Here is a 9,724-nt window from a genome sequence, read left to right on the forward strand (position 1 = left end):
GTATTCTTTTTCGTTGCAATAATTTGGGGGTTGTGCACGCTGTTAACAACCAAAGGGCTAAAGCCCTGCGGGTATTGTCGCGGCTTGTGCTGACTTGCATGCACTGTAATATTCTGTTTCGGGCTCAGCACGTCCCCGGGGTTGATAGTGGGATCGCCGACGCATTGTCCAGGGAGCAATGGGATAGGTTCCGTTTCTTTGACCCGGAGGCTGATTCAGCGGGTTTGCCCTGCCCTTCTTATGTTTGGCAGGTCATCGAGGCGGATTGGAAGGGCTAGCCGAGCTATCTTTGGCTCCATCCACTCTCACGGGATACCGTCAGGCCTGGAAGGAATGGGAAGACTTTTCCCGTGACCAAGGGCCTAGAGGTAAGAGGGGTCAGAGGTTGTTTCTGGACTTCGTTTGGCAACTCTTCGTAAAGGGTAGATCGAGAGCCATGGTGTCTCGGTACCTTGCTGGGATATCCTTTTTCTCAAAACTAAAGGGTGTTCCGGATTTTACGAAGTTTCCTTTTAACAAAGGCTCTTAAGGGTTGGGCGCGCTCGGCGCCTCCTGATTGTAGACGCCCTATTGATGCATCCCTGCTTCCTTCCGTCATTGGGGCGGTGGCGGGGGTGGTGGACTCCCATTTTGGAGTGCTTTTATTTCAGTTGGCTTTTTCCATGGCATTCCATGGAGCGTTTAGGGTCTCTGAGTTGGTCGCAGCTTCTAAAAAGTCGAATGCAATTATGCGGCGTGCGGATGTTGTCGTGGGTGTGGGGTCCGTGCTGTGCCGGCTGCGCCGCTCCAAAACTGATCAGATGGGTAAAGGTCATTGGATCACTTTGGCACCATCATGTAATGGGGAACGTTGTCCGGTGGCATTGGCTTGTCGATATGCGGAGGTCAGGCCTTTATTAGACGGGTCTTCGGCTGCACTACGATGGGTTGCCATTGACAAAATACCAATTTACTTGGACGATGCGGCATTGCCTGTCCAGTTTGGGCCTCTCCCCTCAGGACTTTGGTTCGCATTCATTTAGAATTGGGGCCGCCACTTCTGCAGCATCTGCAGGGCGCGCTGTGGCCGAAATTAAGGCTTTGGGCCGCTGGAAGTCGGCTTCTTAAAAGCGTTACATTTGGCCCGTTGTTGTGTAAGCGAGTTGTTGTTTACTACTAACATTTTGTTCGTTTGACTGTTTATGCGTTTCAGTTCAGTTTGTTTGTGCTGTTTTGTTTGTCTCCCCTGTCCTCCCTACTCGGATGGCTAGGTACTCGCCACTGCTGGCAGTGGGGGTCTGGAGTGCTTTGCGATTTTTTTGCCTGAACTGACGGACTGATTTGGCTTAATTCATTCAATTCGGCTAATTGACACCTAATTAAAAGTTCCTCAGCAGGTTTTTACGTTTCACCTCCAGCCGAGTCATTCTGTGTGATCCCGAACCCCCCCCCCCTCAACCCTAACACCTCCCCCCATTCCCCTTTTATTGTTTTCACTGTTCATTCTGTTTCTTTCTGTTGCTTCGATTGGCCTGACGCTTGTCTGTGAGGAAATTCATGGTCCTCAATTCACCCCTGGCCCTTGGGTGGCTGGAGGGGGGGGACCCCTTGGTTTAAGGGGTCCCCACTTCTCCAGGGTACCCCGGCCAGTGGTGACTAGTTAGTGATTTAATGCCACGGCCGCAGGGACCGATATAAGTGTCCCCCGTCTGTGGCATTATCTCGCTGACTAGTGGAGCCCGGTGCTGGTGTTAAAAATACGGGGGACCCCTACGTTTTTTGTCCCCCGTATTTTTGGCACCAGGACCGGACGCAGAGCCCGGTGCTGGTTGTGAAAATACGGGGGATACCCTGTCATTTTTTTCCCGTATTTTTACAACCAGGACCGGCTCAAAGAGCCCGAGGCTGGTTATGCTTAGGAGGGGGGACCCCACGCATTTTTTTTCAGGATTTTTTACACACTTTTGTGCCATCCATGAAATCGAATCCAGGACGCACACTATCGTCAATTGGTCCGTTTTTCGACAGCGGGACTGTCAAATCTGTTTTTTATTGAATATGTCGAATTTGGGTCCCGGCGGGAGGGTGTCTGACTGTCGAATTGTGTCGAATTTAAAAACGGTCGAATTTCAGCAGGAATTCGACAGCAATTGCATATACCCCATAGTATGGATATAGAGAGGACGAAGTAATATCCCTTTTTCGCTTAATATCAGCAGACATAATCACTTTCTACCTATTAATTAAAAGTGATATTGAACCTAAGACACAAAGATGTAAATCTGTATCTAGATTCAGCCATTTACTAAGCACCTTGCATTTTTTGGCCTCTGTTGCTTTCCAGCCAACTGTGGCAGAACTTGTAAGCCTTTCACAACCCACATTTAGCCAAATACTTGGACAAGTTCTAAAGGCCATTCTTAAACATGCACAAAAATGTATTTGCTTCCCAAAAGAACCCCATTAATGGATTTAAATAAAATCTGGAAAAAAAAGCCTAATGTTTTTGGACCAATCGACTGCACCCATATCCCATTCAGGCCTTCATGAGACATTGAAGAAATTCCTTGCAATAGGAAATGTTTTCACTCCCTAAACATGCAAGTAATATGCGATGTAAATGGAAGTATTTTAGATATATGTGCAATGTTTCCCAAGTCTACTCATATATTTTTCAGAAATTCCTCAGTATTTAGGGGCAAATTCAGTAATGATTGCAAAAATTACAAATTAGCAAAAATTGCGAGCAAAAGCAAAATTGCAAAAGCATGCCCAAACGGAAAAAGTGCAACACTAATTTAATTCAACAAAAAGAAGGTGGCCTTGTGAAATGTGCAAATATTGCAAAAACCATCCTAATAATCTCAATTTTTGCATACATGTTTATGATGTTGCATTTTTTGTTAACAGTGTTTTTCCTTTAAAAACTGCACAATCTACTTTCCTGCACCCAAATTAAAGAAACTACGCAACAATTGTAAATCAATTCAATCATCACTTAATTGGTCAAATGATCTTGTGGTAATTTAGCAATTATTATCTTAAAGATACCATAGTGTTTTTCTTCAAACATTGACTAATGCCCATAACTGTGTTCAAATATTTTCATCTAGAGTGTGAATTCTAGCCTCTAAGCCCTACACAACAGCAATTATTGGTATATGTATGTATTAACAAACTCACCTTTTTGGGGTCAAAATATTTTAATTCGGAAACAACAGTAACATTTTTATAAAAAAAAAGTGTTTTTTTGATTGTGAAGTGGTCAAACATTACATATTATTGTTTCTTTGCTTTTATTTAAATACCTTACTTTAAGGAATTATGTGTAAATATTTGTTTCAATAAGTATACAAATGGAGCAGAATTTGCAAAACTTGAAAATAAAAAGATGGTGTTGCTGTTCTTCAACATATGTTTATGTGTGTAGCGCACAAATAAAATTTTAAAAATAAAAAAATGTATGTGGGTATGTTTTGTTTAACAAAAAAATGTTGGTTTTTAAAAAAAAAAAAGTTAGGAAGCTAAATGTAATTCAGCAGATACTACTAAGCAAAATGCTTGTAAAGGTTATTTTACATTTGCTTCTATCAAATAGTGTGGTTGTCAAACCTCGATTGTTAGTAAGTGTAAACACAAATCAGTTAGTAACATATATTTTCACAATCAACATGTGTTACAGAGTTAAACAATACCTTACATGTTTCTAAAGGGCCCTACTCACTTGGCGATGTGCCGCCGAGGTGCCCGACGGCCGATACGGCCGACGAGCAACCCGGCGGCGGGGGGGCAGTGACGGGGGGAGTGAAGTTTCTTCACTCCCCACGTCACCCGGCTGCATTGAAGTGCAGGCAAATATGGACGAGATCGTCCATATTGGCCTGCATGCACAGCCGACGGGAGACCAGCGATGAACGAGCGCGGGGACGCGCATCGTTCATCGCTTAAGTCTCCACACTGAAAGATATGAACGAGTTCTCGTTCATTTATGAACGAGATCGTTCATATCTTTCAGAATATCGCCAAGTGTGTAGGGCCTATCAGTTCCAATACGGCTGAATTAAGTGATTTGTGGTCTGTGGTGTGAGCTTCTTCAGCTGGTTGTAATGAAGCAATGATTGCAGTATACATGCAGTCTACAACTGAGGTCAGCTTGTGCAATTTTTAAGGTAGACCTGTAGTCACTCAGAAACTGCACATCAGAAATGTGCGACCTGTTGTAAAAATTGCGAATGCACTACCCACTGACCATCAGCATACCCCCGCAACACGCCCCCGATCGTAGATTTTTGCCCTTTAGTATGCCCCCTACACGCCTACTTTTCGTAGTGCACATGTAGTTTTTGCTAAGTCTCAGAAATTGTTTTTTTTCTCAGTTTTTGCTATTTAAGTTGCACAATTTGCGTTTTTACGCTTTTTTTGCTAATTTTGCTGATTTGCGATCCTTGCAGAATTAGGCCCTTAATGAATTTAAAAATAAAAATCTCTCTTATGATTGACATTTGGGTAAGAAGTTTTATGGGGTTCTTTTTTTAAATGTATATCAAACTAGTTATATAGTACGTAAGTGTATATTTATATAAAATGAATTTATCTTTTTTTTTTAGGTGACTCAGGCTATGGCTCCTTACACCCATATGTAAGCCTCAGACTAGACTAGAGCAATGTTTTAATCATGCACATACAGTACTGTATATGCACCAGAGGAATTTGTGGAAAGAAAGTTTGGTGTTCTTAATAGGAGATTTAGATGTTTGCACAATTCTGGAGGGACACTAAAGAATTATGCGCAAAGAGTTTGCAAATTTTTTATCTTTTGTATGCTGCATATCTTCTGTTTGGACAACAATGTGCAATTTGAAGATGAAGATATAATTTCCTCTGACAGTGATGATAGCGAGGATAGTGATTATTTTCTTGCGGCTGATGAGGAATGTTCTACCCTTGGATCTGAGGTCTGTGCCCATGTTGTTCATGCATTTTTTTTCTTGTAAGTGCTTCGATAAAAAAAGCACAGGGTGTTTCAGTGGCATGGGTAAGGGCAGTGTGAGGGTCTAGCAGTCAATAAGGTTAAGGTGGCCCGGCATATGCATATCTTGGGGCAACTCAGCGTCTGAAGAGCTGGGGGACAAGTGGGCAGCAGGCATTCAGGAGGTGGTAGCGGAGCAATGGCGCACTATGGAATTGCTCAGGCAGAGGAGTCCAGCACTTCCTCTGTTTGGCTGCTGTCACAGAAGGGGGTGGGGAGAAGACTGAAACTGCCGTCTTCACTGATCTTCTCCCCTAACAAGTCTGATTACGCAGTGCCAGATTAAGGTCCATATGGGCCTGGAGCTGAAAATCAGGAAAGGCCTATTGCATGCCGCAATGTGACTAGCGCTGTCGCAGTATGACTAGTGATGTGGAGGTGTCGTCTACATAGGGGGTGTGGCCTTTGCCATGGGTATCTCGATTCTTCTATTAGTGTTCATCCCTCATACCTAGCCGCAGCAGTAAATTAATTAAATTAATAATGCAGAGATCATTGCAGTGACCGCCATATAAATTAGAGAGCATAGCAGTCAATGCCATATAATACAGAGCTCATTACAGTAACTGCTAGATAATACAGAGAACATTACAGTGACATTCAAATTATTCAGAGATCATCCAAGTGACCGCCATACAATGCAAAGACCATTGTAATGAGTACCATATAAAATAGAGAACTCCAACTACCACCACAAAATACAGAAGACATCACAGCCACACACTATTGCCTGTGATCTGGAAATAAATAAATCAGACTGCAAGTTTATCTACCGTGTCTATCTATAATAGGAAATTATTGGAATTCACACTTTTTAGCATTGGGCACTGGCAGTGGCTTTGGTCAGACACCTCACTGGAAGAATGCTTGGATAAAGAGAAGGCACACCAGGCACAGTCCCGCCTCCCTTCTTTGTCTTTACTCCCGCCTCTGTCCTCCTGGCTCCATTTATACTGTGTGCTCCAGAGATAGTGGGGGAGATGTATTATTCTGACATGGATCCTGCAGGAATGGGATGCAGTTAACATGCCGGTTGTTCAGATCCCGGCGTTCAGGATACCGACGTTGAAATGCCGAGAATGCCGACAGCTGGAATCCCGGCGCACCAGGGCTATTCACACTGTTGTGTGTCCTCGACACCCACAGAGCAGGAACAGATCCTGTGGAGAGCGCAGCACACATCTCTACAGTAATACATGGGGGAGAAGCGGAGTCAGAGTGCATAACATGCCCTGATACCACTTCTCCCTCATAACGACTAATCTTACATCTACTCCAGTGTCAGCACAAACACACCGAGCCTGCACTGTGAAGCAGAGCCAAGGCAGGACCAGCCGCGGTCCACTTCACCTATACGCCGCTGCTCACTCCCAGCCACCCTGTTCTCCATCACCTCGGTGACATGCCCCACCCGTTCCATACACCCGAGTATGTATGTATGTATATATATATATATATATATACACTGCTCAAAAAAATAAAGGGAACACTTAAACAACACAATGTAACTCCAAGTCAATCACATGTCTGTGAAATCAAACTGTCCACTTAGGAAGCAACACTGATTGACAATCAATTTCACATGCTGTTGTGCAAATGGAATAGACAACAGGTGGAAATTATAGGCAATTAGCAAGACACCCCCAATAAAGGAGTTGTTCTGCAGGTGGTGACCACAGACCACTTCTCAGCTCCTATGCTTTCTGGCTGATGTTTTGGTCACCTTTTGAAAGCTGGCGGTGCTTTCACTCTAGTGGTAGCATGAGACGGAGCCTACAACCCACACAAGTGGCTCAGGTAGTGCAGCTCATCCAGGATGGCACATCAATGCGAGCTGTGGCAAGAAGGTTTGCTGTGTCTGTCAGCGTAGTGTCCAGAGCATGGAGGCGCTACTAGGAGACAGGCCAGTACATCAGGAGACGTGGAGGAGGCCGTAGGAGGGCAACAACCCAGCAGCAGGACTGCTACCTCCGCCTTTGTGCAAGGAGGAACAGGAGGAGCACTGCCAGAGCCCTGCAAAATGAACTCCAGCAGGCCACAAATGTGCATGTGTCTACTCAAACGATCAGAAAGACTCCATGAGGGTGGTATGAGGGCCCGACGTCCACAGGTGGGGGTTGTGCTTACAGCCAAACACCATGCAGGACGTTTGACATTTGCCAGAGAACACCAAGATTGGCAAATTCGCCACTTGCGCCCTATGCTCTTCACAGATGAAAGCAGGTTCTCACTGAGCACATGTGACAGATGTGACAGAGTCTGGAGATGCCAAGGAGAACGTTCTGCTGCCTGCAACATCCTCCAGCATGACCGGTTTGGCAGTGGGTCAGTAATGGTGTGGGGTGGAATTTCTTTGTGGGGCCGCACAGCCCTCCATGTGCTCGCCAGAGGTAGCCTGACTGCCATTAGGTACCGAGATGAGATCCTCAGACCCCTTGTGAGACCATATGCTGGTGCGGTTGGCCCTGGGTTCCTCTTAATGCAAGACAATGCTAGACCTCATGTGGCTATAGTGTGTCAGCAGTTCCTGCAAGACGAAGGCATTGATGCTATGGACTGGCCCGCCCGTTCCCCAGACCTGAATCCAATTGAGCACATCTGGGACATCATGTCTCGGGTTCACTACGATATGCCGGTGGTCAGGCTCCCGGCGACCAGCATACTGGCACCGGGAGCCCGACCGCCGGCTTATCGACAGTGTGGCGAGCGCAAATGAACCCCTTGCGGGCTCGCTGCGCTCGCCACGCTATTTTATTCACCCTCCAGGGGGGTCGTGTACCCCCACAAGGGAGAATAAGTGTCGGTATGCCGGCTGTCGGGATCCCGGCGCCGGTATACTGTGCGCCGGGATCCCGTCAGTCGGCATACTGAAGACCACCCCACGTCTCGCTCCATCCACCAACGCCACGTTGCACCACAGACTGTCCAAGAGTTGGCAGATGCTTTAGTCCAGGTCTGGGAGGAGATCCCTCAGGAGACCATCCGCCACCTCATCAGGAGCATGCCCAGGCGTTGTAGGGAGGTCATACAGGCACGTGGAGGCCACACACACTACTGAGCCTCATTTTGACTTGTTTTAAGGACATTACATCAAAGTTGGATCAGCCTGTAGTGTGTTTTTCCACTTTAATTTTGAGTGTGACTCCAAATCCAGACCTCCATGAGTTAATAAATTTGATTTCCATTGATAATTTTTGTGTGATTTTGTTGTCAGCACATTCAACTATGTACAGAACAAAGTATTTAATAAGAATATTTCATTCATTCAGATCTAGGATGTGTTATTCTAGTGTTCCCTTTATTTTTTTGAGCAGTGTATACATATATATATATATATATATATATAGAAAAAAAGAGATAATACTGCACCACTTGTGTTTTTTAGTACCAACAATAAATAGCCATAAACAAGTAGTGTAATAGTAAAATGACACTCCCTAGGATTTTTTAGGACACCAGTGGTCGCTTTATCCCCCTCCCATGTGTTGATATATATATATATATATATATATATATATGAGCATAAATATAAATACATTAATCAACCCTCCAGACGCAACATATCATAATGACAAAAAAACCTGACTAGAATTCAGATTATTTACCTCAGTTTCAACTCTATCAGGTGACAGGTCTCAGTCAGTCAGAAGGTACTCTGCCTCTGTGCTGGGTGCAGTGGTGTGTAACATCACACAGCGCAGAGGAGGTGCCCAGGTACTCTATATGGTGTTGGGAGGGCTTCTAACGCCTTCCATACTGTCCAACCTCCTTTTCACTTGTGTGCCTCAAACTCCTGTACCCTTCCAATTGTGTGTTTATGTATGGATGTGTGTATTTAAACAATGTGGTCACACACCGTGTTGCAGAGCCAGCCATACTCACTCGCAGTGACGTAACTAGAAATTTTTCTCCCCCCAGACAAAAAATTCTCTGGCGCCTCCCCTCCCCCCCTCATAATTGGCACTAGCAACTGAAGAATTTATGCACGGCAAAGCCAAAAAAGGGGTTGGTGCTTCAGTAAAATGGGTGTGGCTTCACTGAAAGATGCGTGGCGTTGCAGGAAAAGACTACCTTATACCCCAGTTTTGCAACCTGCACGACGAGACATTGGCGACCACAGGGTGGCAAGGCTGCAGGGTGCCGCGGCCAGCGCTATGCGCTCCCGCGGGTCCCGGCACTTCCTGGACGCTAGAGGTCAAGTATGACCTCTAGCATTTCTCCTCCATGGTGGCGGACATTTTGGAAGGGACATTTAGCAGCTTGACATGCGGACGGCTAGTCCGCATGTCAGTCTGCTCTGAATCAATGGCGACACCCCCGCAGCCCTGCGCCTCCGCAGTGGCTGCGGGGGTGGGAGTTACGCCACTGCTCACTTTCTGACAGAACCTCTGCACCCTAGAAGGCACTTTCACCCACCCACCCCATGGGGCACAGATTTAAGGGTGCCGCTCAGGGGGCGTGTGCTGCACAGGGCGCACTGATGCCTTGTTATGGGGGAGATACATGCAAATAAATAGACAGGGACGAGACCTTACACTGACCTGTGGGAAGGTAGTTCGGGCATTGCCTGCTGGTTTCTGCAAAGCCAGTGACAACTGTATTTCCTCCTGTGCTCCAGCCTCCACCCACAGCAGCATTTACTATCACAGCATTAGTGCCTTGCTGCTAACTAAACTCAGAGGCTGAGGTCTGGAGGGGCCGTGAATGGGCTTCAGC

The sequence above is a fragment of the Pseudophryne corroboree genome, chromosome 5 (genome assembly GCF_028390025.1).
Source record: "Pseudophryne corroboree isolate aPseCor3 chromosome 5, aPseCor3.hap2, whole genome shotgun sequence".
NCBI classification, from domain to species: Eukaryota; Metazoa; Chordata; class Amphibia; order Anura; family Myobatrachidae; genus Pseudophryne; species Pseudophryne corroboree.